The sequence below is a fragment of the Triticum aestivum genome, chromosome 6D (genome assembly GCF_018294505.1).
Source record: "Triticum aestivum cultivar Chinese Spring chromosome 6D, IWGSC CS RefSeq v2.1, whole genome shotgun sequence".
Taxonomy (NCBI): Eukaryota; Viridiplantae; Streptophyta; class Magnoliopsida; order Poales; family Poaceae; genus Triticum; species Triticum aestivum.
Window position 1 is genome coordinate 280,569,814 of NC_057811.1, and position 27,841 is coordinate 280,597,654.

General features: G+C 45.1%; 1 long non-coding RNA gene across 1 annotated transcript; it reads right to left on the minus strand.

Annotated features, from left to right (window-relative positions):
- Positions 1 to 703: 703 nt before the first annotated feature.
- Positions 704 to 4,346, minus strand: LOC123144648 (uncharacterized). Its single transcript, XR_006471799.1, has 2 exons — positions 4,172 to 4,346; positions 704 to 4,074 (listed from the first exon to the last, which is right to left on the minus strand). It is a non-coding gene; the product is annotated as an uncharacterized lncRNA (long non-coding RNA).
- Between the last annotated feature and the right edge of the window lie 23,495 nt (positions 4,347 to 27,841).

The window sequence follows — 27,841 nt, forward strand, 5'->3', positions numbered from 1 at the left end:
TCCACATACTCCCTCCGTCCTTTAAAAAGTGTACTTCCAACTTTGTTGGAAAGTCAAACATTTTTATGTTTGACCATATTTATATAATGTTACATCAACATTTATACCATCAAATTAGTATCATTAGATTCATGATAAAATATACTTTCATCATATACCTATTTGGTTTCATAAACATTGATATATTTTTGCACAAACTCGGTCAAACTTTGAGATAATTTGACTCTCCAATAAACTTGGAAGTACACTCTTCAAAGGACGGAGGGAGTACATGCTAGCCTCAGAAAGAATTAACGACTAATCTGACCAATCTGCGGTTCCTGCGTGCTGGCTGGTGGAGGAACTGATCAACTAGCTTTTTGGTACGTACTAATACCCTAAGAATTCAATCAATTTGTTTGCTTTGCAAGCTTGTGTGAGAATTCAATCAATTTGTTTGCTTTGCAAGCTTGGTTGGACACACACGTTCTTTTCTGGGAAGCAATCGGCAGCCACCGAGGTGCTCTCCTGTATGCATATATTGTCCGTTTCTTTTTCATTACTTGGCCCATCTATTCTTAGTAGAAGATCTCTAGATTAAGTATTTAGTAACTCATCGATTCATCTTTGCTTTTCCATCTAGCTAGACATGTGATATGATTAACAACACAACACAAGATTCGTATTAGTTTGTATCTCTCTCAAACAATATACTCCATGGATATAATAATCTATTTATATACCTCCCTCCTTACAATCCAATAGAAAACGCATCTACAAACAAATCTATGTTGGAAGATCACCTGCGTGAGTCCCTTCCTCCTTTAATGCTAGCTTGCCATGGCTCCTCTCATTCCAAGTCATCCCCGTCGAGTCTACACCACTTGATTCCCAATCACCATGAAAATCACGGAGGAACATGATCGAAGGTACATACCACGTTTCAACTCAAGGTACATAATCAAATAGCTTCCAAATTTAGACCAGGCAAGTTCCCTTGCGATTCTTCAATCGTAATTGTGCATGAACCTGCCATCCCCAATTACAATCTAATTCTTCACCCATATATGGTTTCATATAGACTATCATCTAAAAACAACAGAAGGGTAACAGACCCTCACAAATATGTGTCTTCATCATGATGATTGAAACTTAACATCCACTTTAACATTAAAGCTTTCACCACAATCACTGATCTTGGAAGTTGATCTCCTTTACTTCTACAACAAAACAAAAAATTGTAAGGTGAATAATTAATCAGAATCATAGATCTCCATAACCTTCAGCAGTACTTGGTACCAATTTTACAATATCATCCTCTATAATACATGTTTTCTATTTTGTGCAGGAAGAAACGATGAAAATAAAAGGTGGACCACATTGCAATAATGTGAGAAACCTGCCAAGGTAGTTAAAAGCAATCAAATATACAATCCAACAAGGTGATCCGCTGCTAATCATGCACTTTTAATAAGTGATATCACAAAACGGTTACACCTAAATTATATAATGCAACAATTCCAGTTAGGCACATTTGTGTTCATAATTGATTTAAGCATGGGCAGAAAAAATATATTATAATATTGATGTGAATCCAGACAATCAATAATAACAAGATAGGATTAGGAAAGGAGAATGAAACTTCAAGACAACAACAAGAGACAGCGTTCGATCATACATGGAGATGTGCCAGACAGCACAAATATGCCAACCACGTGCCATAAGCAAATCATCACAAAGGTATTCTTATGTGTATTATCATCCACTATCTTAACTTACTGTTCTTAATTCAATTGCTAAACTTCCCTTACATGTTGCACAACTGTAGTATGGTATACTGGAAGCAACATTATAGCTTGCGTCTTCTTTGCGCATCAATTGTGATATCTATGTGTTCCGTTCCTTCCAAGTGCTATATTGAATCACAAAAACATGTTGCATTTGTTCCTGATTGTACCTATTAGCTTTTTTTAAACATGAAAACACATTTCCATGCAACAGGGCTTAATCAAGACGGAGGCAAAATCAGCATTGTTGAATTACCACAGGGAACCATATCATGTACAGATGTCAATCATGTGCATTGACTGAGGCAAAATTAGCATTGTTGAATTGCCACAGGAAAGCATAGGCTGGTAAAACTACGAAGTAAGTAGCAAGAAAATTCAATTAAGATCTACAATTTGGACATTCATGAACCTGGTAATTCTGTTAAGCATGTGTACATGACTAAAAGTAACACAAAGTGTACAATAGAAAAAATCAAGGGCAGAATAACCAGATATGTCAGTTCTATTAAGTTTGTTGTATTAGTAAGAAAAAAGAACATACTAATATTCAAATTGATGCTAAATTCAGAAACTTAAACAGGACATTGAAAAGGACTGATATGGAAATTTGGAACTTCGAAAGTCCAAGGCGCAAGTGTGAATGGTGTGGTGCAATTTTCTGGTATGAAGAAAGAGCAACTTGAGAAGGGCGTTTGGACATGCATAAAGGCGAGAAGAACCTCAACGAACGAGCAACTTCGGAAGTTCAACATGGATGCCCTTGCATGCATTTTGTAGTACAAACTAGACTGGTCCAAAAAACATCAAGGAAACATAAGAGCAGAATTATATGCTGACTTGCAGGATGCAACATAAAGAGGAGATACAAGGGCTGACAAGGTAGGAAGGAGAATACTACTGCCATCCAGCTTCACAGATAACCTAAGATACAAGCACAAAACTACCAAGATGCTATAGCAAGATGTCGATGGGCTTGATACACAGACCTATTTGTGGCATTCACGTGCAACACAGCTTGGCCGGATATTCAATCTATGCTTATGGAAGTAGGCCAAAGAACATCACAGAAACCTGATATTGTTGATCGAATGTTCCACACAAAGCTCAATGAGTTCATGAGGGACATAAGAAAAAGGAGATACTTTGGGAAAACACTTGCCAGTAATAGCCTACTAACTTGACCATACCTGTTATTTTCTTTTCTATAGCAAATAAACTAACAACAAGGAAGATGTGGTCAAGAACATAGTATACACAAAAATATTCTAAAGGTAGGAACAAAAACAAACTTCCAGATGCTACTAGCCTTTTAGATAAACATAAGTAGATGAAAAAATAGTACACTACAAAACTATCTTCAAAATAAAAACTGAATTTTCTATGCTAGCATTATATGGCAGAATGGATATGATCCACTACTCATAGAAGTATTGGAAACATGCATCAACATTTGGTGGAAATAGCTGGTTAATACCAAATGTCGACACTTTGTGTTATCTGATATTTAAAGATTATTCTATAGTACAAGCCAATAGTGTCAACATCCACGCATCATTTTAGTTCATATGTACTCCCTCCGTTCCACAATACATGCCTTCCATTTGTCAAAATATGGATGTATCTAGACATGTTTTAGTATATAGGTATATCTATTTTTGGACAAATGGAAGTCAAGTATTTTGGAAACGGAGGGAGTAGGATGCAATCACACCTATTTTCCTATAAACTTTTTCTTTGGTAGTACTAAATAGTAAGACATGGCTAATCATGATTACACTAATTACTTACTAAATTTGTTGAATATGAACGGGGCAGGGGGCCATAAACAGATATATACATCCTAACAAGCAACACCTTAATCGCATTATATTGGTTTACCCATACACATGCAGAAAAAGGATAAGAAACAAAAACATGAGAGGGGTAGGAAAAGAGAGAAGGGGGACCTGCAAGTGGAAGAATGAGCTGCCGAAATCAGGCTGCCAGTCCAGGATGAAGATGACCTACCGGGCTGCCTCGCTCGGGAGGCAGCGACGATGCGATCGAAAACAACACCGTCAGCATCTCACAATCAAGGTGGATCCAACCTGTCTGCGGGAGACAAGATCCACACCCACATCACCTGGATGGACGCCGACGGCAACAGCGCCGTCAGGATCGACGAGCTCGTTTCCTCCCTTGAGCCGCTTCTCCCTTGGGCCCTGCTACCACTCCGTCGCCGTTGACCGGTCTGAGAGATCGACGAGTATAGGAGCCAAACCAAGCACCGTAGACGGCCACCCCATGGCCGCACCAGTGAGTTGAGCTGCAGGTGTGCGTGCAAGTGAGTACGAGCAAGGTCGCAGCAGGGAATCAAGAGAGAAAACTGAGGTGCTATTGATTGAATCCGCAGCACAAATTACCAGCGCTAACAGTCAGAGCTCATCAGGTGGAAGGAGGAGCGAGAGGAAGGAAGGAAATGAAAAGGGGATCAAGAAACAGCAATCTCTTTTTTTTTTTTTTTTGAGGATTAGAAACGGCAAAGGTGTGAGTGCGAGAGAAGATTTTTTTTGTTTGAGCCAAGAGTGCGAGAGAAAAGACTTGAAGGTTGTGTACGTCTGTGTGAATCTGTTGGGCTAAAGCACAACAAATAAATCCACCAGAAAAAGTTTCCTTTATGTACAAACAACACAAAATGCAAATTCAATTATACATACACACAAAATAAGATTACTACAGACGCATGCACTCATACATACGCACAAAATAAGATTACTTACAGTATATACGCACTATAATGATAGAGTTCACGACGTGGGTTGAACCTAAATCATAGCATAATTTTCTCTCAGAATATTCTAAACAAATGCATGCAAAAATAATTATAGTACATGATCATAAAAATATGTCTATCCGGTATCAATCATTTATATTTAGATTATGCATATCGAACTACCATTTCATGTCAAACTGCCACACACGACAAACATCAATTCGTTAGTAATGTAAGGGGTAGGAGACTTTTAAAGAAATTACAAGATCCATCTGTGCGGTCGCATCAAGGAAACCCATGGGTTGGAGCAACGCACTCCCGATGATTTTGATGAGAATGTTCGTGACCAATATTTCCTAAAACATGGAAGGAAAATTCCCTTACAGGGAAAATCACCAAGGATATGTATAAAGGTAAAATTATGTTTACAACCGCCACTAACGAACAACTAAAAAAATAACCAATATTTACTTTGTTGCGTGCAAATAAATCCATGTTTAAAGTGAAAATGCTAGACAAATTATAAAAACCATGAATTGCCCAACGGGATTCATCATGAAAAATACATTTACTACGACATGCATACTAAGCATGTAAATGATAAATGAATAATAAATATAGGACTATGTTCGCAATCCCCGCAAAAAAAGAACTATGTTCGCAAAAGTATTATATTTCAAATGTCATCATATTTGGTCCCAAATTTTTAATACAAATAACATACTCTCATTATTAAACTTTCTAAAGATCTAGCCAGTGCATCGAGCGGGCCACTTTGCTAGTACCTTTAATAGAAAAAGGAATATTCTCTAGAAAAAGAATATTGGGTTAGGTCAAGGATGGAAATGACAAGGTCTTGGGAAGGTTTTAAGGATGACAAGCCACTCTGGATAGAAAGAAGAGGTCATCTTCTTCAATTTCCAGACCACATAGCCACGGAAAAAGAAAACTCAAGCAAAAACCTCAAAAAATTAAAAGAAAAAGAAAGGGCCAAAAATTAGGCTGTGACAGCGCGGGGATGGGAGCTGGGACAGGAGCGGGGGCAGCAACCGCTGCGGCCAGCTTGTTCTGGGCCATGTCCATGAGGCCCCATTCCTCCTTATTTTCTATCTCCTCTGGCTCGAAGTTGACTTCACCAAACTTGAAGACTAGTGGCAGATGATCATTCTGCGCCATGGCGTTGGTGGAGGTCTGCGGGAGGGAGGGGAATGGGAGGCGAACAGTAAGGCCGCCCGTATTAAACAGCGGCTCGGGCGCCATTAATGGAGAGGAAGGTGGGCGGCCATGCAAGTCAAATGGCTCGCTTCCCAGTGAGCCTGTGCAGCATACAGCTCGCACGCTTCCCGGTGAGCCTGCACATTGGAGGACAGCTTGCACACCTCTCGGTCAGCCTGCGCACCAGACTCCGCTCGCACGCCTCCCGTTTAGTCAAGGTCAAGCAGCTGTCCGGACGGCACCTCCTATAGCCATTAAAATGAAGACATGTGGCGTCACGTGAATGGTCAACACAATGCACACGATTTGAATTATACAAACGTTTAAGATATTAAAGTGGCGTCTATTTTTTCAAAATGCCTTTGTTGGTTGTTATTCGAGTGCACCTTCTCTCAAAAATGGACACCGAAAATACCATAGCATGTCGGGTGCCATTCCATGGTAGCATGCCAAGTTTCATGAATTTCAGACGAGTTCTGGATTTACTAGAATTTAAAAACAAAGTATCCCAATGTTTTGCCGGCAATCAACGGTGCCCTGGTGTTTGAAATTCATTCTCATTTCTTGCATGGGACCTAAGCATGCACCCAAGGACACATATTTTATTTTTCAACCAATTTATATGCATTAGAGCATGTGCATGTAGTTCAAATTTGAATTATGCACATAAATGCATTGAAAACTCAATTAATGCATAAAAACGTCCAAACAAACCCCGAAAAATCCCAAAAATTGACACAACACTCCTATTGTTCTATGTTGACACGAGAATTTTTTGAAAGCAATAAGAGGCAATGGATATCGTTTCGTCCCCAAAGGTGGGACGTTCCCTACCGAAACCATCAGGCTTGTAGTGAGAAGCTCTGGTTTGTGAGAAGCATATCCCCAAACCTGCCCCGAATGGGACAAAAAATTTACCACGACATGTTGATGCCGCTCCATGATAGCATGCCAAGTTTCATGAATTCCAGACGAGCTTTGGATTTATTAGAATTTAAAAACCAGGTATCTCAATGTTTGCGCCCGAGTGACCGTGGCAGGGTGTTTGACATTCATTCCCATTTCTTGCATGGGACCTAAGCATGCAACCAAGGGCACAAATTTGAATTTCAACCAATTTATATGCATTAGAGCATGTGCATGTAGTTCAAATTCTAATTATGCACATAAATTCATTAAAAACTGAATTAATGCATAAAAATGTCCAAACGAACCCCCAAAAATCCCAAAAATTGACAAAACACATTTTTTGAAAGCAATAAGAGGCAATGGATACCGTTTCGTCCCCAAAGGTGGGACGTTCCCTACCGAAACCATCAGGCTTGTTGTGAGAAGCTCTGGTTTGTGAGAAGCATATCCCCAAACCTGCCCCAAATGGGACACAAAATTTACCACGGCATGTTGATGCCGCTCCATGATAGCATGCCAAGTTTCATGAATTCCAGATGAGTTTTGGACTTACTAGAATTTAAAAACCAGTTATCTCAATGTTTGCAGCCGAGTGACCGTGGCAGGGTGTTTGACATTCGTTCCCGTTTCTTGCATGGGACCTAAGCATGCAACCAAGGACAAACATTTGATTGTGCAACCCGTTTTTATGGACGGATCACGTGCATGTAGTTCGATTTTGAATTATGCACATAAATGCCTAGAAAACTCAATTAACGTATAAAAATGTCCATACGATCCTCGAAAAAAATCCAAAATTTAACACGACACTCCTGTTGTTCTATGTTGACACGAGAAATTTTTTGAAAGCAATAAGAGGCAACATATATTGTTTCGTCCCCCAAGGTGGCACGTACCCTACCGAAACCATCAAGCTTGTTGTGAGAGAAGCTCAGGTCTGTGAGAAGCTTATACCCACACCTGCCCCAAATGGGATGATATTTTTACCACGGCATGTCACTGCCTTTCCATCATATCATGTCAAGTTTCATGAATTTTAGACGAGTTTTTGATTTACTAGAATTTTAAAACCATGTATCTCAATGTTAGCGGCCGAGCGACAGTGTCAAGGTGTTTGACATTCGTTCTCATTTCTTGCGTGTGACCTAATCTTGCAACCAAGGACAAACATTTGATTTTGCAACCCATTTTTATGGACGGAGCACGTGCATGTAGTCCATTTTTGAATTATGCACACAAATGCCTAGAAAACTCAATTAACGTATAAAAATGTCCAAACGATATACGAAAAAAATCCAAAATTTAACACGACACTCCTGTTGTTCTATGTTGACACCAGGAAAAAATTGAAATGAAGAATAGGCGGGAAATATCCTTTTGTCCACAAAGGTGACACGTTTACCTAACGGAACCATGAGGCTTTCTTGTGAGAAGCTCTGGTTTGTGAGAATCTTATACCATAACCTGCCCCAAATGGTACAGTATTTTTTTACCCCAACTTGTTGATGCCATTCCATGATAGCATGCCAAGGTTCATGAATTTCAGACGGGTTTTGGATTTACTAGAATTACAAAAGCAAGTACCTCAACATTTGCCGGAGAGCCACGGTGTCATGGTGTTCGAAATTCATCCCCATTTCTTGCATGGGACATAAGCATAAATCCATGGACACATATATGATTTTACAACCCATATTGGTGCACCGGACCATGTGCATGTGCTTTAATTTTGAATTGTGCACCTGAAATGGCTAGAAAACCAATTTAATGTATAAAATTTCCAAACGAACCCTGAATAATTCCAATTTTTTTACGAGACATATAGTTGCATGTTCACTGCAGATAAAAGGTCTAGCAATTCAAGCACCGTCCATTACCGCTGTGACCCCATTATGTAATACAAATCAAGACGAAAAATCAAGTAGATCCCACATAATTTATTATCACCAACCGTGTGAGATGCAGCACAAAATATCTTGGAGTACCGTCGGATTATAGTACGCATACGGCTTACGCGAGAAGGTGCGACGACTACAGTCCACAACCCGCTCTGAATAAGGGACCGTGTCTGATGACATTTTGCGCGCCAGTTTTTTCGCTGAAGCGATTCCAAATTTTCAGCTTCCGCGGAAATATCTACCTCGCCACCCCTCCCCCTTACCAAAAGCCACATTTCCCCTGTTTCCGCCTTCCTTTCCAAGTTGAAACCTTCACTCCTTGCTTGCAGTGCCGCCTCCTCGCCGGTGACCCTCCTTCACGCTGCTCGGCCTCGTCTATCCAGGCAGGTAATCCACACCCGACCCCCATCCTCCTCCTCCTACCACATCCCACATGCCCCGACCGCCGTCACGAGCGTGACACCTTCCACCCAAATCACCAACCCCTCCACCAAATAAGCGCCGCCCTAAGCCATGGTGCACGCAGTATAGCCAGGATCTCAAGGAGCATTTGGCAGCGGAGAAGCAAATCGCGGCCGCACGCGCGGATGAGGTCGCGATGGCTGCCATTCATGCCGACCCCCATATCTTGGAGGAGCACCTCGCCGTCGAGGCCACCGTCGACGCCTCGCGCGCCGACGCCGCGACGCGATTGGCTGCTTTAAACGATAGTTCGTGGCATTATCTCGAGGCAACCGTCGGTGCCTTTGACAAAGACTACGAGGTGTTTTCTCAGCGGTCCCAGCTCGGCAGCCTCCCTTCCGCCAGGAGGAGCGCAGTGGGGCTGCGGGAGAGGGGCCGGGAGAAAGGCACCTTGCCGCGCCGCACGGAGCAAGGCGTTCCCCAGAGGTAGGCCCTCTGCCGGGAGGCACTGGAGATCCTTCCCCCCAGCAGAGGACCCGTGGTCGCCGAGGGCGCCGCTGGCGTCCCCTTTGCCCCTTTGGTGACGTCCTGGTTTTCGGACGCCCCCAATGGTGGTCGAGGGCGGCGCAAGGCGGGGCCCTCGTCTGGCGATATGAAGTAAGGCTCGCGCCTGTGAAGGTCTCTGCTCGTGACACTCTCACGTAATAATGAGTGGGGTTGTACACGCCCCGGAGTCTCAGGAGCGCCACCCTCGGGCCTCGGGGGCTCCCTCCCACGTCCTAGTGGCAGCACTTAGCTCCGCGCTGGTGAGAAGACAAGAAGACTAGACTAGGCGCCGGACGCGGCCATTTGCTTTTAACCTCTTTTCTGTAGCCCTGCTTTCTGGCTTTGGATCTAAGTCGAAGTTGGATTTTCATTGATGTGCGCGGGGATGCCTTTTCTCGTTCGTGTGATTTCTTCCAATTTGGTTCCTGCCTTAATTCAGAGTTTGCGCCTGCTCCCTCCCCCCTCGCGAGCGGGGGCTGGGCATAGCAAGTGAGCATTGCCCGTATGCCCTGCCATGACTGGCGCTTGCTTCTCACGAGGCCCCCTCGGGCGGATCGGCAAGCTCATCACAGGCTCCTCAGAAACTTGCGACCTCACGGGCCAACTCGGGGCCTGCTCAGGCTAAGGTAAATTACAACAACAAACTCGCCGCAGGGTTCACGGGTTCATGAAGACATATATTCAGCTTGGCCTAAGAAATAGAGACAGCAATCTGTTTACACGAGGGGCTTCCCCTCCCAAAATGCTCTTACAACCTCCAGGGTCGTGCCCGAGTTTTAGCATGCAGGATAAACAACAGGGAAGCACGGGTTCAACCGGACATGTCGCTCATGGCGTCCCCGGGTCCCCTTCAGACGTGTCACTGGCGTCGTTGTCGCCCTCGCTGGCGTCCCCGTCACTGTCACTAGCGCTGCCCTCGCCATCGTCGACCACATCGCCATCGTCCGCCACGACCACCACCGCATCGTCATCGGAAGTGAAGGCCCTGACCAGCGCGTCCACATTGTCTTCCACCCATCGCGCCAGATCACCTCAGATGGCCTCGTGTACGGGAGCAATGGCGGCATCAAAATCAAAGTTGAGATAGGTGTTTTGGAGATGGCTGAAGACGCGGGAGAACGCACGCCCAAGCAGGCCGCGGCTCCTCTCTTCAACAAGTTGGCGAGCTCTCTCGGAACGATTCTCCAGGCGCGTCACCACGTCGGTGAAGAAGCGGAGGTGGCTAGCGTAGTCGTTCGCGTGGGGATGAGGGGCATTTTCATCGCAGATGTGGCCCAGTGCTGCGTTGGCCCTGTTCCTAAGGCCCTCGAGCATGGGGGCATGCACGCGCTCCAGCGTCCGCCGCTGAAGCACTTCCTCCCTGTTCTGCTGCGCGATGGACTCGGCGTTGGCGACCTGCAGCTGAAGAGGAAGCAGCTCGGCGCGGGCAGAGGCCAGCTCAGCCTGCGCCGAGGCCAGGGCGGTTGCGGTGGCCTCCTCGCGCCGTTCCGCCTCAGTTAACCTGGACTTGAGGGCAGCAGTCCTGCGAGCAGCCTCGGCCGCTACAAGCTTCAGCTTCAGGTCGTACCTCCTGGGCCCGGGCCTTGGCCACTCGGCGATCGACATCCTCCTGGGCCCGGGCCTCACGCGTGCCGACAGCATCCTCCGCTGGAGCAACTTGGTGCTCCCTCGTCTCCAGCCGCTCAAGCTCAAGGCTGCGCTCCATGGCTTCCAGCGCCAGCGCTTCTTCGCGCTTCATGATGTCTTCCTCCTCGGCAGGCGTCCCCCTCATCGACGCAAGGGCGGCTTGGCGCGCCTCCACCTGCTGCACCAAGGAGGCGCTCCAGGCCTGGAGCTCCCACGCACGTTTCTCCATGATCTCGCGACGGCGGTCGGCTTCCCGGGCTTCTTCCAGGGCTCGGGAGCAGGCCTTGCGCGAGGTCGCAAGAGACGCCTCGGCCTTCGCACTGTCAAGCTCGCGCTGGTGGCGCCCGAGGTTGATGGCCACCTTCAGCTTATGCCGCTCCTCCATCAGCCGAAGGCCCTCGGCCTCGAGGCGCGCGTCTACATCCGCAAGTTCCCCACCGAGCCGGTTCATCGTGCCCATCGCCTCCTGGAAAAGCTCGTGGCGGATGACGCTTCGTTCGTATGCGACATTAAGCGCGCGGCCGATTCCGTCCTCCGCCATGGGGGTTGCCGACAGGGTTCGGAGCGGCTCATCCCCTCTCAGCAGGGGGCTGGGGGCTGGCGCCCCCTCGGTCGCTGGCCAAGCCCCGCGAGGGGCCTGCATAGGCGTAGACCCGCTGCTTGAAGGGAAGCCCAAGATCAAAGCCATCCAGCCGCTGTCCACGACCAGAGGAGGAGCCCTTGGCACGCCGGCCGCGCTCCAAGCAAGGCCACGGAGGAGAGATAGCAAGGGCACGGGCTCGAGGTGCGTTGCAGGCAGGCTTTCCTCTCCAGCCGACCCCGCGCCGGAGGCAGTGCACCGGCTTGGGGCGCTCAAGGCTAGCAAGGAAGTTGAGGCAAGAGGAGTTTGGTCCTCAGGAGACTCCACGGCCTTGGCGGAAGGGATCCTGAAGAGCCACCGTCAGGAAGGGAAGCAACACTCGTGGCATTAATCAAGCTCGAGGAAGGAAGAACCACGTGGCAGAGGACAGTGAGGCGGAACAACAATGGCCATCCAATTTTGTGCAGTTCCACTAAAATTGAGAAAGACATTCCCGGGTATGGAGATACGCATCGCTGTTTGCAAAAATATAAAAAAGGGATATAGTGTTGTTACTTTGTTTTGGCAGTGGTACAAGATTAACAACGACATCTCAATTGTCAATAAGAATTAATGAAAAGTACACCAACAAACAGAAGCATCATGATTATCTTGATGGGAACTAAACCAGGATACCCAAGAAAAAAAGCATTTCTTCATTTAACCAGTGATAGTATTAGATTAGCAGCAGCAATAGGAGCATATGGACAATGACCGCACAACCACCATGTACTTTTTGTTGAAACAACATGTATACCTCCACCGAGGCATAAATCAGGACAACTTTTCGAGTGGCATTTCCTCTATAATAGTAGGTGATGTTGGACCAGCCGACGAACCCTAGCTACTATACATGGGGAGCTGGGGAGTAGTCGCATAGAAGAAAACCCGCATGCAGCGTCCCGGGGAGCTGGACCAGTACAAGAAGTTATACCTCAGGTGGGCGAGATGTCGCTTAGGCGGGCGGGCGGGATCTGCCCACACGACGGCAGCGAATAAGGGCGCAGAGGACCTTCGTCCGCGCCAGCGCCGACTCCGAGAGGACGGTGTGCATCGGCTTCCTCCATCGCCGACGACGACAACGTCAACGCTGCAGCTCCTCACCTCCCGCAGCGGATGGGATTCGGCCGGATCTGTGACCACTGGTGAGGAGAGAGATAGAGTGGACACTGTCATCTTATTTTGATATGGAGAGGGTGAGAGAGCGAGACGCGAGAAACCCTATCAAACAAGAGGCTATATATACAATGGAGTAAAAAAATCTACATAGCAGTGGTTTTAAATAGAATACGCGCGTTGCCGGAAAAAAAGAACGAAAACTGGCGGACAATTTTTTAACGTACCAAGAAAGAGAACTCGATCAAAAACACGCCCCCGCTTCCAGGTCGCGAGTGTCGTCGCGCACACACACATAGACATAGACATGCATATGAGGATGGCTGGGTAAAACTGAATATGAATGGTTCCTTCTTGCCAGAGAATGGAACTGCTGGTATAGGCATGATACTAAGGGATCATGGGGGTGCTATAATTTTATCTTCATGTAGAAGCTTGTGTTATTGCGTGAACGCACTGGAAGCAGAATTGTTGGCCATCAAAGAGGGTTTGTCACTCGCATTGCGGTGGAGTAATCGTTTTTTTTGACCCACACACCGTATTTCTACGGTAAATTATATTAATATAATAAAGTACATGGGGAGTCTAAGCTCCAAATATCAATATCGAGACCGGCTGCCTTGAAGCTACGAATATGCTGAGGATTAGGAATGAAGATCTTGATAGATCTCGGTTTGGTTTTTTGGTGCGTGAGATTAGATCACTCATGGCACTTCGAAATACTTGTATTGCTCATGTTCGATGAAACAACAACATTGTCAGTCATACTTTAGCTCATTATGGTAGGACTAGTGGCCGTATCGCTGTTTGGCTAGGTTCAGGCCCTGATGGCATTGTCAAACTTTGTAACTCCGAGTGTAGCCTAGCTACGTGAGTAATACAAGTTTGTTCCTGCAAAAAAACATAGACATGCATATCCGTGTTTACGTAAAATTCCATCTCCATCTCCAATCATATTTGTCCAACTGACACAATATTTACATTGTTAATTATATACGCAGCAATATTAACGTACAATATCTCTTGTTTGCGGGCGTCCGGACCGCTGCCACACCCGCTCCTGACCAACCCGAACCCTCTTCATCACCCGCGCATGCTTCTCGCCCGAAACTGTCAGTGCCACATTCATGCCCGGGCAGAGTGGACGCGACCTCTCACTGGCGCCGACATGTAAGTGGCGCGCTGATCGAGAGAGCGTTGCCTGCACCGCTTCCCGGTGCACGTGACTGCTCCGCGTTCAAAAGTCGCAATAGCCGGCCACAACATGCATGTAAAAAGTTCTTGGGAGTCTGTGCTATAGCTAGCCGTCCTCTCCCAACTCGTCAATCTCTTCCAGTAGTGCTAGTACTCCATGGCGTGATCCATCGACAAGCAGGCGGGAAAGTTATCGTATACCTGGTTTGCGGTGAGTGGCATGCCGAGCGATCGTGTGGGGTGGAGCCATGGAGGAGGGTGAGACACGAACGTGACAGACATGATTTAAACGTTGGTTTTACTCGATGGCGCGATCCAACGGAATGAAACGTTGGTTTCTCTCCGTTTCCATTTTTTCTCCGGAAAAACGGAAACTTTCCACTCCATTTTCATTCCTACTCCAAGGTTGCCCCGCTACAACATTCCATCAAATACAAAGGAAAACTAACACGCATGCTAATGCATCTCAATGATTCACAGATCATAACAAATTTTTACTTCACAACTAAAGACAAAAGTTGTGAGAGCGTGTACAAAAGAAAAACTACTGATGGGGTCACTACGGCTTAAACCCTAAACCCGAAATAGGATTTAATTTCCTAGCTAGGTAGAACCTGCCGAAGGAAAGACGGTTGGCACCCTTGGGTCATACGATGCTTTTGTGCAGTTCCACTAAAATTGAGCTGAGCATCCCTGATGGCAAAGATATTGAAGAAGTGTGATTAGAATAATAGTACTGGCACTAGTTCATGAGACATAAGCTCATCACAAATAGAAGCCGGTAGAAGTAGAGAGAGATTGACATGGAGATGGAGCTACGTGGGGAGCTGTGGCAGTGGAGCAAGCCGGCTCCAAAAGGAAGATGTACTACTACCTGGGACGTCGGGCTGTAGCTAGAAGGGCGGTTGGGACACACCGACTGTGGGTTTTCTCCCTCGCCGATGTCGACCGCGTCTACGCAGAACATTTTTCCCTTCCCCCAGCGGCGGGGTCAGGCCGGATATGTGACCAGCGGTGTGGCCACCGTCGTTCTATGCTTGTGAAGAGAGCAACCCAAGCAAGTAGGCTTGTAGCTTAGGCTCCTGCTAGTGTATATATAGTGGTTTTCTTTTTCTCTCCATATCAACCATTTTATATTGCATACGTGTCATTGAAGAGTGAAATGATGGTTGCTTCTTCAGACTAACTTACTGTGTGATTTGACTGCTCCTTACGTGTATGACCGTTCCCGAGTCTCACTTGTACTTATCTCTATTTTCTTGAATGACACATGAGTAGACAGGATGCGCATAGAGGAATTTTGTTACTGCACGTTGTTACGTAGTACTGTACTACTAGTACCTACTCCCTCCTTCCGGTTGACTACTGGTACTCCCTCCGTCCTGGCTTATTGGTCCCCTTTGTACTCAATTCATGGGCTCGTTTTCCTCAAGAAATTGTCTTTACCAACGTATTAATATCGGGAATGCATGCGTGAACAATGAATGATTAAACCTTGCATGCAACGTTTTGACAAAGCATTGACTTATGAACATGTGAATGTAAGGGACTACAAACTCGTGCATGCATGCAACAGTCACACATACACATGGACGCAAAAACGCGCGCGACGCCCTAATGCATGCATGTCCGAGCACACGACGGAACACACACGGTCACGCTCAAGTGCTCAAAACCTACACGTGCATGCACACACATACTCAGCCAGGGTGAGCTAGTGACCGTATAAACACCGGAAAATGTATATATTGAGCGCAATGAGCGTATTATGAAGTCCACTGACCGTATTTTGACAAATATACAGTGACAGACAGTGTATTTATCTCGTTTGAAATTAAGCCATATTAACCGGAAAGGAGGCAGTATGGACTAGCATTACTTTGCTGTGTCCCGTCAACTTGCCGAACGAGGAGAAGCTTGCAGGACGGGAGAAGCTTGCGCGCGGTGGCTCGCAGGACATGGAGAAACTTTTGACTAATGCAAGCTCTCCCTCGCTCAGGCGGTGGACGTGCAACAGTTAATTTGGTGTCAGATTGCTAGAAGCATACACTATACTAGTACTAGTATTATTGTTCGACTTCCCGAAGAGGCGAACAGCCAAGCGCAAAGTTTACTAGTACTAGTACTACTACTATAGATGTATGTACTATACTATACTAGGAACCGGATGGAGGAGCATCTGCACTCTTATTATATTTTAAAAATGTGATAAAGCAATCTTCAACACATTTGGTTCTCTTCGAGGGTTCTCGCATGTGATAATGGAAGTTGATTGCATGGAACACTCGCCACAATTCTCGTTTAATTCTGGCTCAGATCCTTTTACAAATAGGAGCGCTCGGTAATATTTCCTCTTTTTTTGTTATTCAGCATGTAAACAGGTCAGCAAACCTTGCGGCGCATCTTTGTGCGACCCGTGCTTGCTGCACTTTGAATGTGGCCGAGAGCTGGCTTGATGAAACACCTCGCTTCCTTCTTCTTTTTTTGCGGGGTACCTCGCTTCCTAGTGACCAGTCTCTTGGCTGATCGTCCTAAGAATGCTTATATATGAATAAAGCTCTCTCATTTACCCACAAAAAATATTAAGCCATATTAACCGAAAAGGAGAGAGTATGGACTAGCACTACTTTTTGGAGTGTCCCGTCAACTCGCAGAATGAGGAGAAGCTTGCAGGAAAAGGTGAAGCTCGCTTACGCCTTTTGACTAATGCAACCTACCCTCGCCCAGGCGGTGGACATGCAGTAGTTCATTCGGTGTCAGATTGCCACAGGCATACACTGTAGTACCCAACATGCGGAGTACCATCATTGTTCGACTTCACGAAGAGGCGACGAGCCAAGCGCAAGGTTTATAGTTGTACGAGTAGTACTACTACTAGAACCGCATGGTGGAGCGTCTGTACTCTTATTTTATTTTAATCTCTGATAAAGTACACATTTATTCGGGAGAAGGGCGGAAAACGGCAGCCCAATGGTAGTGTTAAAAACATCAAACATGTAATGATAATATCGATCAACCATGCTCGACTATATCTTGGCCTCCGTGTGAGCCCGTCTGTGTGTTATCGCTCCTCGTCTCTCTCAAGGAACGGCGGGTTGGCAATTTTGCCGTCAATTGAGATCGGTTTGCTCACACTCCGGTCCCACATGTCAGTGATATGCCAAGAGGAAGTGCGTTGACCGACTGGCCATACGCGTACTTGGTTTTGCACCTTCAGACCATGCTTGGAATGGTTGTATTTCAATATGGAGGCGTATAACTTACACCTGTAAGTTACTGGCCGCTGTGCAAATTCCAGTCGGAACTGAAATGATGGGCGCATGTGTTTATTTTTTACAAGTGTATTCAAAAGAGAAACGGTGATCCAAACAGGGCCTCATACTACTCCTCCCTCCATCATAGTTTACAGGGCACGCTTCATTCTGATGCATTTCTCTCCATGCATTTCCACCAGCAGAGAGACTTTAGAGCGTATTGATGGTTGCTTATTCCGAGCAACTTACAGTGGGAAAGGTGGGGCTTATGATTTGACTGCTCATTACTACTCACTATTAGTGCGGTGCAACAACCGGGCTGAGTCTCCCATGCGGTTGTGCACTACTCCCTTCGTTCTTAAATATACTATGGAGTATTTGTCTTTCTTGAGATTTCAACGAGTGACTACATACGAAGCAAACTGAGTGAATCTACACTCTAAAATATGTCCATTTGAAATTTGTAAAAAGAAAAATATTTAGGAACGGAGGAAGTATAATTTTGGGCATGGCACATGGACCCGGATGCTGAAGAGGCTTCTGGCAATGCTATCAAGATTGCAGCATTTGTTTACATAATTAACATACTATACAAATATTTTTCCACCGACATGAAATTGTACAATGCCCTGAGCTTTCGGCTTTTGTTTCGTGTGTCTTGCCATCGATGCTCTTCCGAAAACAATAAAAAACTAACTTCCTTGCTAATGCATCTCAATGATTAGCATATCAGAGCTAATATTTACATCACAACTGAAGACAAAGTTGTGAGAAGGTGTTAAATTAAAATTGATCCATGCTTTCATTGGCAGGAATGTCCCCCTAGCTCTGTCTAAATCAACTAGGCATGTCGGAAAAAAAAGTAGCTGTCTGGAGCATGCAACATTCCGATCATTTTGTGCAGTTCCACTAAAATAGAGCTGAGCGTCCCTGTTCCAAAGATATTAAGTGTGATTACGATAATAGAGGACTGCTGATGAAACAATAAACACACAAATAGAAGCCGTTCACCTTTGCAGTCTCTCTTAAGACTAACTAGTTGGAGAAGATTAAGCAAATAGTTGGAGAAGATTAGGCTCGGAGATGGATGAGGAGGATAGAGCAAAACCAATCACCCTTTGTGCAGTCACACTGAAATGTAGACGTTGCCCGTGTGACATTTTAGTACAACTGCACAAAACACTCTTAAGAAAAAAGTGATTTGTGCAGTTCACCAAAAGGTCGCAATAGCAACGAGGTGAAATGGATAGCCCTGTTTGCAAAAAAGAGGTAGAACGGAAACACTTACTGGCCAATAACAGTTGATGACACATGCGACGACAAAAAAGAACCATATTCCATGTACTAAGAGAAGATAACAACCCGGTTGTGTTTGTCTAAAATGGTGTGAGGACGAGATTGCAATATGGAAAGTACGCCGGACGAGCTACGTTTGGGCAAAGAACTATGTTAGATCCACATGCAGCGACGTGGGAAGACGGGCAGTGGAGCAAGGCCGGAAGGGATACCTGGGGGTCGTCGGGATGTAACTAGGTGAGCGGCGGCGGGCGGGATCTGCCCATACTGCGGCAGCGAGCAGGTGGCGTAGGCCCTACCGCGCTGGAGCTTGGTCACAGAGAACGGCGGGTATCGCAGATCGGGACGTGCTGCCTCGGCGCCGTCGAACGGAGAAATGATGCACATCCTCCCTTTCCGTCGGCGGACGGGATGCGGCCGGAAATGTAACCAACGGTGAGAGAGAGAGAGGCCACCGCCGCCTTGTGTGAGATACTCTGAAGAGAGACAAACCCAGGAAGGCACGCTCCATTGTATATAGTGGAGCGGACTACCTTTTTCTCCATAAAAATCGTTTTATATTCTGTGTACGTGCCATTGAGCGATATAACTTTATTTAAAAATAACGCGCCAATGCATCAAGTCGAACTTTGTTTCGTGCACGCGTGGTACATGACCTCCGTAGGTAAACAACCGCTACACGTGTTCAAATTAGCACGTGGGCTGCCATTTCATACAGAAATGAGCTCCACCGTGTACCCGCGCGGGTGTGGCTGGCACGAAGCGTGAGTACGTGCACCTATTCTCTTCGTGTACGTACACCACCTATGTGGGGTTGTGTGAGAGAGATACAAACGTAGAGAGATATAGTGTGTGGGTTCGTGAGTGTTTTTTTTGGGGGGTGTCAATCAAAAAATGTAACATATGCAATGTGTGTGAAAATAGAGACCTGGATATATCGTATATATAGAGGGGGCGACACGAGAAGAGAGTGGAGGTATCATCGGCTTGAGGTATCCATAGAATCGAAGAGAGGGATGATGTGTGTGTGCGCGCGCTATCGATAAAGAGTGCCGTCGAATTTGTGTGTGCCCACGTCAAACATATAGGGTGGCTGGCCTACTGGAACGTGAGAGGGGACAGGTGCAGTTTGTCTCTGTGGCATGGATACCTACCTACAGCGCTCGACTATCGGTGTGTGGTGGTGGGGGGAGGCCTTATTAACTATAGAGGTACAATGGCTGGTATATGTGTGGAGGAGGAGAGAGGCCTACCTTATCTATTAAGGGAGATCAATTGGCATCCATGCAAAATGTGTGGGAGAGGAATAAGGTTGGGAGAGAGATAGAGCTAGATTGTTGGAGGGGGTGGTAGTGGAGTTGCTTCTAACAAATGGTGGGAGAGGCTTGCTAGACAAACGTTGGGCATGCCGGCAATATCAATAAGAGAGGGGATGGCTGCCTGTCTGTGCGCGTGCGTGTGAGAGACGGGTCAGGAGGCATGCACGAATGATGAGGGGGACGATATGGCTGTGGTAAGTAGACATAACTACATAGGAAGATCAATCGTCCTCTGTCAGAGAAAGGAGAGACATAACTTGTGAGGTACGTCGATCGATGGGTGGGGGTAAAATAGTTAAAGTCGACCTAGGTATATGTAGGGAGATCGATCGGTATACATGCATGTATGTGTTAGAAGAAAATAAGACTAGGGGGAAGGATAGAGAGAGAGAGGGATGCATCTAAGAGGTGGTGCGAGAGGCATACTATATCAAGGGGGAAGGAGTGTGCGAGTACGAGATCGATGAAAAGAGTGGTGGGAGTGAGGCATGGACGGTGAGAAGAGAAGAGGGGAAGCTTGTGTTTGTGGTAGGCACACCTGGCTAGAGAGGCATATCGATCAATGTGTGTCGTAAAGAAGGAGCTGGGGGGCCTACACACACCGTGGGTGAACGACCTAAAGTGAAAAGAAGAATTTGCCCGATGAAGCTAGAGAATGCTGAGGGAGGGTGACAGGGATGCGGGCGTGTGCATGCACGAGAGAAAGTTAGCGCTATCTACAAAGATAAGAGGATTGTGTGGGTGTAAAAGACGAATAGAGATCATAATTCATTATAAAAAGCGAATTCGGATATTTGAAGAATTTATCATAGTGTTTTAAACCGACGCATGCGTGAATATTTATAACGGTGATACACATGGTGTGGTTATGAACATGTTATACTACATATAATATATTTTATCTCTACTCTTATAAAAAAACAGAGTTGTTGATGACGGTGTGCCTGCCATCCTGCAATATAGGCCGTCCGATTTATATCTGATGGATAGGAAGGAAACTATGGCAATTTTGAAAAAAGATACCCACACCCCTCTCCATATTTGCAAATAAGGCCTCCCCTTGATCATGTTGATGTTCCGTGGAACGCATGGGCATCTTGCTAGTATTACATATAATATATAGAACATTGATTATAATTTGGGCTAATGTGTGGCTTTTGCAGCTCAGGGCTAAATACTTGTCATAATGTAGGGGGCGGGGCACTATACTTTGTGTGATAAACACAGTGTACGTATGGAACATGGTTTAGATTATGAATATATAGTTAGTACATCAAATGTACTATTATTTGGAATCAACATCAAGTGTATTCAAAAGATTGAATTCGAGTTCATATAGTACACATAGTTCATATCTATCTCTATAGTAATCATGTGGTGTGTTGTTAAGGTAATACACGAATGATGGTTGAAGTTGGCAACAATCATGATTGTAGATTCTTATTGAAATAGAGAAACAAATTCAAATTCAGTTCGAATTGCAGCGGTAGTATAAAATTTGGAATGCACTAAAATGTTGGTATGAGTAGGTTACATGCATTATACAGCCAGCGAAAAAATTTAATTGGACATAACATGGATTCATACTCTCTCTTTGTGTAGCTTTGAATAGCATTTGTATAGTAAAAAGGGACAAGACTCTCTCTTTGTGTGGTGTGAATAGTTTTTTTCCTTTTTTGTTGAGGGAAGTGCGAATTGATTTGGTACGTACAAGTACAATGTTACACGTTAGGCTTGTCCCTAAAATTCAACCCGTGCCTTATTATATCCCGAAAATTCTGATATCGTGCTCCTGAAACTGGCACCTTCACAACCCACGCCTTGCTATCCCGAAATTACAATGCGCGCGAAAACTCCCTCCAGCTGCCAAATCCCGACACGCGAAATCCCCCTTCTAACCCTGAGCCGAAAGGGCCGCTAGTTCAAATCGGCGGGGGTACTTTTTTACACACCGTACATTTTGGACAAGTGCGTCCCTAAGTCATGGTTCCCCCCTCCCATCACCTCCTTTTCTCCATTCGAAATATGGCCACCATAACCTCTCCGCTCCAGCCGCGAAACCCCACCCTCCTCCGTCCGCCACCTCACCGCTGCCCAGCCGGAGCCTCTTCCCCGACGACGTCGTCCACTGCAACAGCTCGACGTCCCTCATCCGTGCTACCTCTTGAGCACTGCGTTGGTTTTCCCTTGAAGAGGAAAGTGTGATGCAGTAAAGCAGCATAAGTATTTCCCTCAGTTTTTGAGAACCAAGGTATCAATCCAGTAGGAGGCCACGCACGAGTCCATCACACCTACACAAACGAATAAATCCTCGCAAGCAACGCAATAAAGGGGTTGTCAATCCCTTCACGGTCACTTACGAGAGTGAGATCTGATAGATATGATAAGATAATATTTTTGGTATTTTTATATTAAAGATGCAAAGTAAAATAAAAGGCAATAAAAATAGCTAAGTGTTGGAAGATTAATATGATGGAAAATAGACCCGGGGGCCATAGGTTTCACTAGTGGCTTCTCTCGAGAGCATAAGTATTACAGTGGGTGAACAAATTACTGTTGAGCAATTGACAGAATTGAGCATAGTTATGAGAATATCTAGGTATGATCATGTATATAGGCATCACGTCCGAGACAAGTAGACCGACTCCTGCCTGAATCTACTACTATTACTCCACACATTGACCGCTATCCAGCATGCATCTAGAGTATTAAGTTCAAAAGAACAAAGCAACGCTTTAAGTAAGATGACATGATGTAGAGGGATAAACTCATGCAATATGATATAAACCCCATCTTGTTATCCTTGATGGCAACAATACAATACGTGCCTTGCTGCCCCTACTGTCACTGGGAAAGGACACCGAAAGATTGAACCCAAAGCTAAGCACTTCTCCCATTGCAAGAAAGATCAATCTAGTAGGCCAAACCAAACTGATAATTCGAAGAGACTTGCAAAGATACCCAATCATACATAAAAGAATTCAGAGAAGATTCAAATATTGTTCATAGATAAACTTGATCATAAACCCACAATTCATCGGTCTCAACAAACACACCGCAAAAGAAGATTACATCGAATAGATCTCCACAAGAGAGGGGGAGAACATTGTATTGAGATCCAAAAAGAGAGAAGAAGCCATCTAGCTAATAACTATGGACCCGAAGGTCTGAGGTAAACTACTCACACATCATCGGAGAGGCTATGGTGTTGATGTAGAAGCCCTCCGTGATCGATGCCCCCTCCGGCGGAGCTCTGGAAAAGGCCCCAAGATGGGATCTCACGGGTACAGAAGGTTGCAGCGGTGGAATTAGGTTTTTGGCTCCGTATCTGGTAGTTTGGGGGTACGTAGGTATATATAGGAGGAAGAAGTACGTCGGTGGAGCAACGTGGGTCCCATGAGGGTGGAGGGCGCGCCCAGGGGGGTAGGCGCCCCCCCTACCTCATGCCTTCTTGGTTGATGTCTTGACGTAGGGTCCAAGTCCTCTGGATCACGTTCGTTCCGAAAATCACGTTCCCGAAGGTTTCATTCCGTTTGGACTCCGTTTGATAATCTTTTTCTGTGAAACTCTGAAATAGGCAAAAACAACAATTCTGGGCTGGGCCTCCGGTTAATAGGTTAATCCCAAAAATAATATAAAAGTGTACAATAAAGCCCAATAATGTCCAAAACAGAATATAATATAGCATGGAACAATAAAAAATTATAGATACGTTGGAGACGTATCAAGCATCCCCAAGCTTAATTCCTGCTCGTCCTCGAGTAGGTAAATGATAACATAATTTTTGATGTGGAATGCTAATTAGCATAATTTCAATGTAATTCTTCTTATTGTGGCACGAATGTTCAGTTTTAATATGATTCAAGATAAAAGTTTAATGTTGACATAAAAACAATAATACTTCAAGCATGCTAACCAAGAAATTATGTCTTATCAAAATAACATAGCCAAAGCAAGTTATCCCTACAAAATCATATAGTCTGGCTATGCTCCATCTTCCCCACACAAAATATTCATATCATGTACAACCCCGGTTTTAGCCAAGCAATTGGTTCATACTTTTTAACGCGCTTCAGCCTTTTCAATTCTTACGCAATACATGAGTGCAAACCATGTATATAGCACTATGGTGGAATAAGGTATAATGGTAGGGGTTATGTGGGAAGACAAAAAAGGAGAAAGTCTCACATTAAGGAGGCTAATCAACGGGCTATGGAGATGCCCATCAATTGATGTTAATGTAAGGAGTAGGGATTGCCATGCAACAGATGCACTAGAGCTATAAGTGTATGAAAGCTCAAACAAAAGAAACTAAGTGGGTGTGCATCCAACTTGCTTGCTCACGAAGACCTCGGGCATTTTGAGGAAGCCCATCATTGGATGTCACGCCCAAGATGCGACCCTATCCTAAAGGAACACGAAGGTCCCACCGAGGATAGAAGCGCATCTTGAAGACGCTTTTGCAAGGTGGATATCATTACATCAACATTACATAATGTATGGGGATACATACAAGGCATACAAATGCCACAAAAATACAACAATACATCATACATAAGATCAACATCCGGCTACGGATGAATCATAAACCGAAACTCAAACGACAACCACCCTGCTAGCCCAGGCTGCCGACCTGGAACCTATCCCCTGATCGAAGAAGCAGAAGAAGAACTCCAAATCAAGAAACATCGCTCTCGCGTCATGATCATCGCAAAACCTGTACCTGCATCTGGTGTTGTAGTAATCTGTGAGCCACGAGGACTCAGTAATCCCATTACCATGGGTATCAAGACTAGCAAAGCTTAAAGGGGTATGGAAAGGATAAGTTGTGAGGTTGCAGCAGCGACTAAGCATGTATGGTCGTGAAACTAACAATGATCAAGAAGTGATCCTGAACTCCTACTTACGTCAAACATAACCCAGAAACCGTGTTCACTTCCCGGACTCCGCCGAGAAGAGACCATCACGGCTACACACGCGGTTGATGCGTTTTAATTAAGGTCAAGTGTCAAGTTCTCTACAACCGGATATTAACAAATTCCCATCTGCCACATAACCGCGGGCACGGCTTTCGAAAGATAATACCCTGCAGGGGTGTCCCAACTTAGCCCATTATAAGCTCTCACGGTCAACGAAGGATATTCCTTCTCCCGGGAAGACCCGATCAGTCTCGGAATCCCGGTTACAAGACATTTCGACAATGGTAAAACAAAACCAGCAAAGCCGCCCGAATGTGCCGACAAATCCCGATAGGAGCTGCACATATCTCGTTCTCGGGGCACACCGGATGAGCAGTGTGTACAACTAAAACCAGACCTCAAGTTTCCCCGAGGTGGCGCTGCAAAGGGCTCTAGTTTGGACCAACACTCAGAGGAGGTAAATAAAGATGACCCTCGAGAGCGCGACTCCCAAGGGAAAAAGGCTAGGTGAGGCAAATGTAAAACCAAGGTTGGGCCTTGCTGGAAGAGTTTTATTCAAAGCGAACTGTCAAGGGGGTCCCATAAATCACCCAACCGTGTGAGGGACGCAAAATCAAGGAACATAACACCGGTATGACGGAAACTAGGGCGGCAAGAGTGGAACAAAACACCAGGCATAAGGCCGAGCCTTCCACCCTTTACCAAGTATATAGATGCATTAATAATATAAGAGATATTGTGATATCCCAACATAAACATAATCCAACATGGAGCAATCTTCATCTTCACCTGCAACTAGCAGCGCTATGAGAGGGGCTGAGCAAAGCGGTAACATAGCCAAACAACGGTTTGCTAGGAAGGGTGACAAAGGTTAGAGGTTCATGGCAATTTGGGAGGCTGGAGGAGCAAGTGATAGGTAACGCAGCATAGCGATAGAACGAAGCAACTAACATAGCAATGATAGTAATGAGATCCAAGGTGACGGTCATCTTGCCTGAAATCCCGCTAGGAAGTAGAACGAGTCCGTGAAGAAGATGAAGCCACGAAGACGAACGAATCCTCACGATCGCAACGACACGGGAACTATCGAGAAGAAGCACACAACATGGTAAACACACCACACATGAACAAGGCATGATGCTCAACCAAGAATGATGCATGACAAGGCTATATGAAGCCACTCATGGCAAGAGATGATGCATACAAGAACAACACTTCAAAGCAAGTTTAAATGAGGCCGGAAACAACATATAACAATTTCGGTAAGTCCTCATATGCAAATTTCGAAATTGGTCCAGAACTGAATAAACCTTATATTCAAGTTGTTAAACAGCAAGTTAAAGAGCACCATGATGATCTACACGAAATCCTAGTCAAGTTACATATAAAGTTCATTAGATTCGGAGCTACGGCCTAGAAGATATGAGTAAAACAAGTTAAACATGGCATTGATGCAAAATGCATACAAACATCAAGAAAACACCTCAAAACAAGGATGCAACATGATAATATGAGACTACATGCAAAGCTAAGCAAGTTTCATATAGAGCACACTCCAAACAGAGCAACGGTGCAACACATACACTCCAAACAAGAAATAACAACAATCTGTCCAAAACAGCAACTAGGCATCTAGAAATCATCAAAACAATATGCTACAGCAACTCAACATGAAAAAAGGCATGTACGTGATGTACAGGTAAAGCACAACAAAACATGAACACTGAGCTATCTCCATAAATCACTAGAACATGCTCAAAAGGACATGAAAAGATTGCAAATAATAACAGGTCACAGACTTCGCAGAAATTACTGGACATGGAAGAAATAACATCAGGTTGCAATGTTCAGAGCAAGCAATCAACATGCTACAGGAACTTAACATAGCAAAACAAGGCATGGAATGAATCTACTAAATGCATATGACAAAAGTCCCTTACTGACCATAAGCCAAAAAAGACCAGAAAATATGATAGCAACCATGTAAACATAGCAAGTTTCGTTAACAGGTTTCAGACTTAGCAGAAAACAGAGCATGGCAGGAACAATAATATGAAGGCATCTTTGTGAGCTTGATGCACTCATCACAAAGCAATGCATGACAAAAAAAGTATACCTACAGCAATATGGCATGTTTATGAATCTATCCATGGCAAGAGCAAATACATAGCATGTAAGGATCAACCACAAAAAGCTTGGCAAAATTGAATAACATGTAAACAATCTGCCAGGAACATTTTATAGCAAAAGTAGAGCAAGATTGAGTCATGCTATGGCCCTCCATAATTGCAAACAAGGGCATGAATGGATCAATTACAACAATATCTACAAAACATCCTTACTGAACATCTCCAAAACGAGCATAGATCTCTCTGTAACCTCATGGATACATGGTAACAAAATAACAGCAGACAGAGACTTAGTAAATTTACCAAGTCCCTGAAATCAGAAACATCACGAAGCCTAGTTTGCATGCTTGTGCTAGTCACCACAGAGATCACAAAAATACATGGCATACACCTCTCTAAAGATGGAATGTCATACAACAAAACATATGTAGAGCTCATGCCCATAAGATGCACAGATTAAAAGCAACAAAAATAACAAATCACCAAGTTCTGATAAGTAAAAGCAGATAACAGCAACTAGCACTCTTGCAACGATGATTTGGGCATCAATATGGACTCAAATAAACATGGCACAATGGAACAAAATGAAGAGCATCTCGAGGCGAACATTTCGATATATCATGCACGCAAAACGGAGCAGTACACATGGAGATATGATGCAATGAACAAGGCAACATAATGATGAATTTTCAGGACTTAGAGAAAATTGGGCCTCCAGATCTAGGGTTTGCAGGCGAAACGAGGTTGGCCGGTGCGAGCTCTTGCCGGAGCTGGAGGAGGGAGGTGGCCGGCGGGGTCGAGGGAGATCCCCGGCGGGGTCGAGGGCGCCGGATCCGGCGACTGGGCGCGGAGCCCGGGGCGGCGGCGGCGGGAGCCCA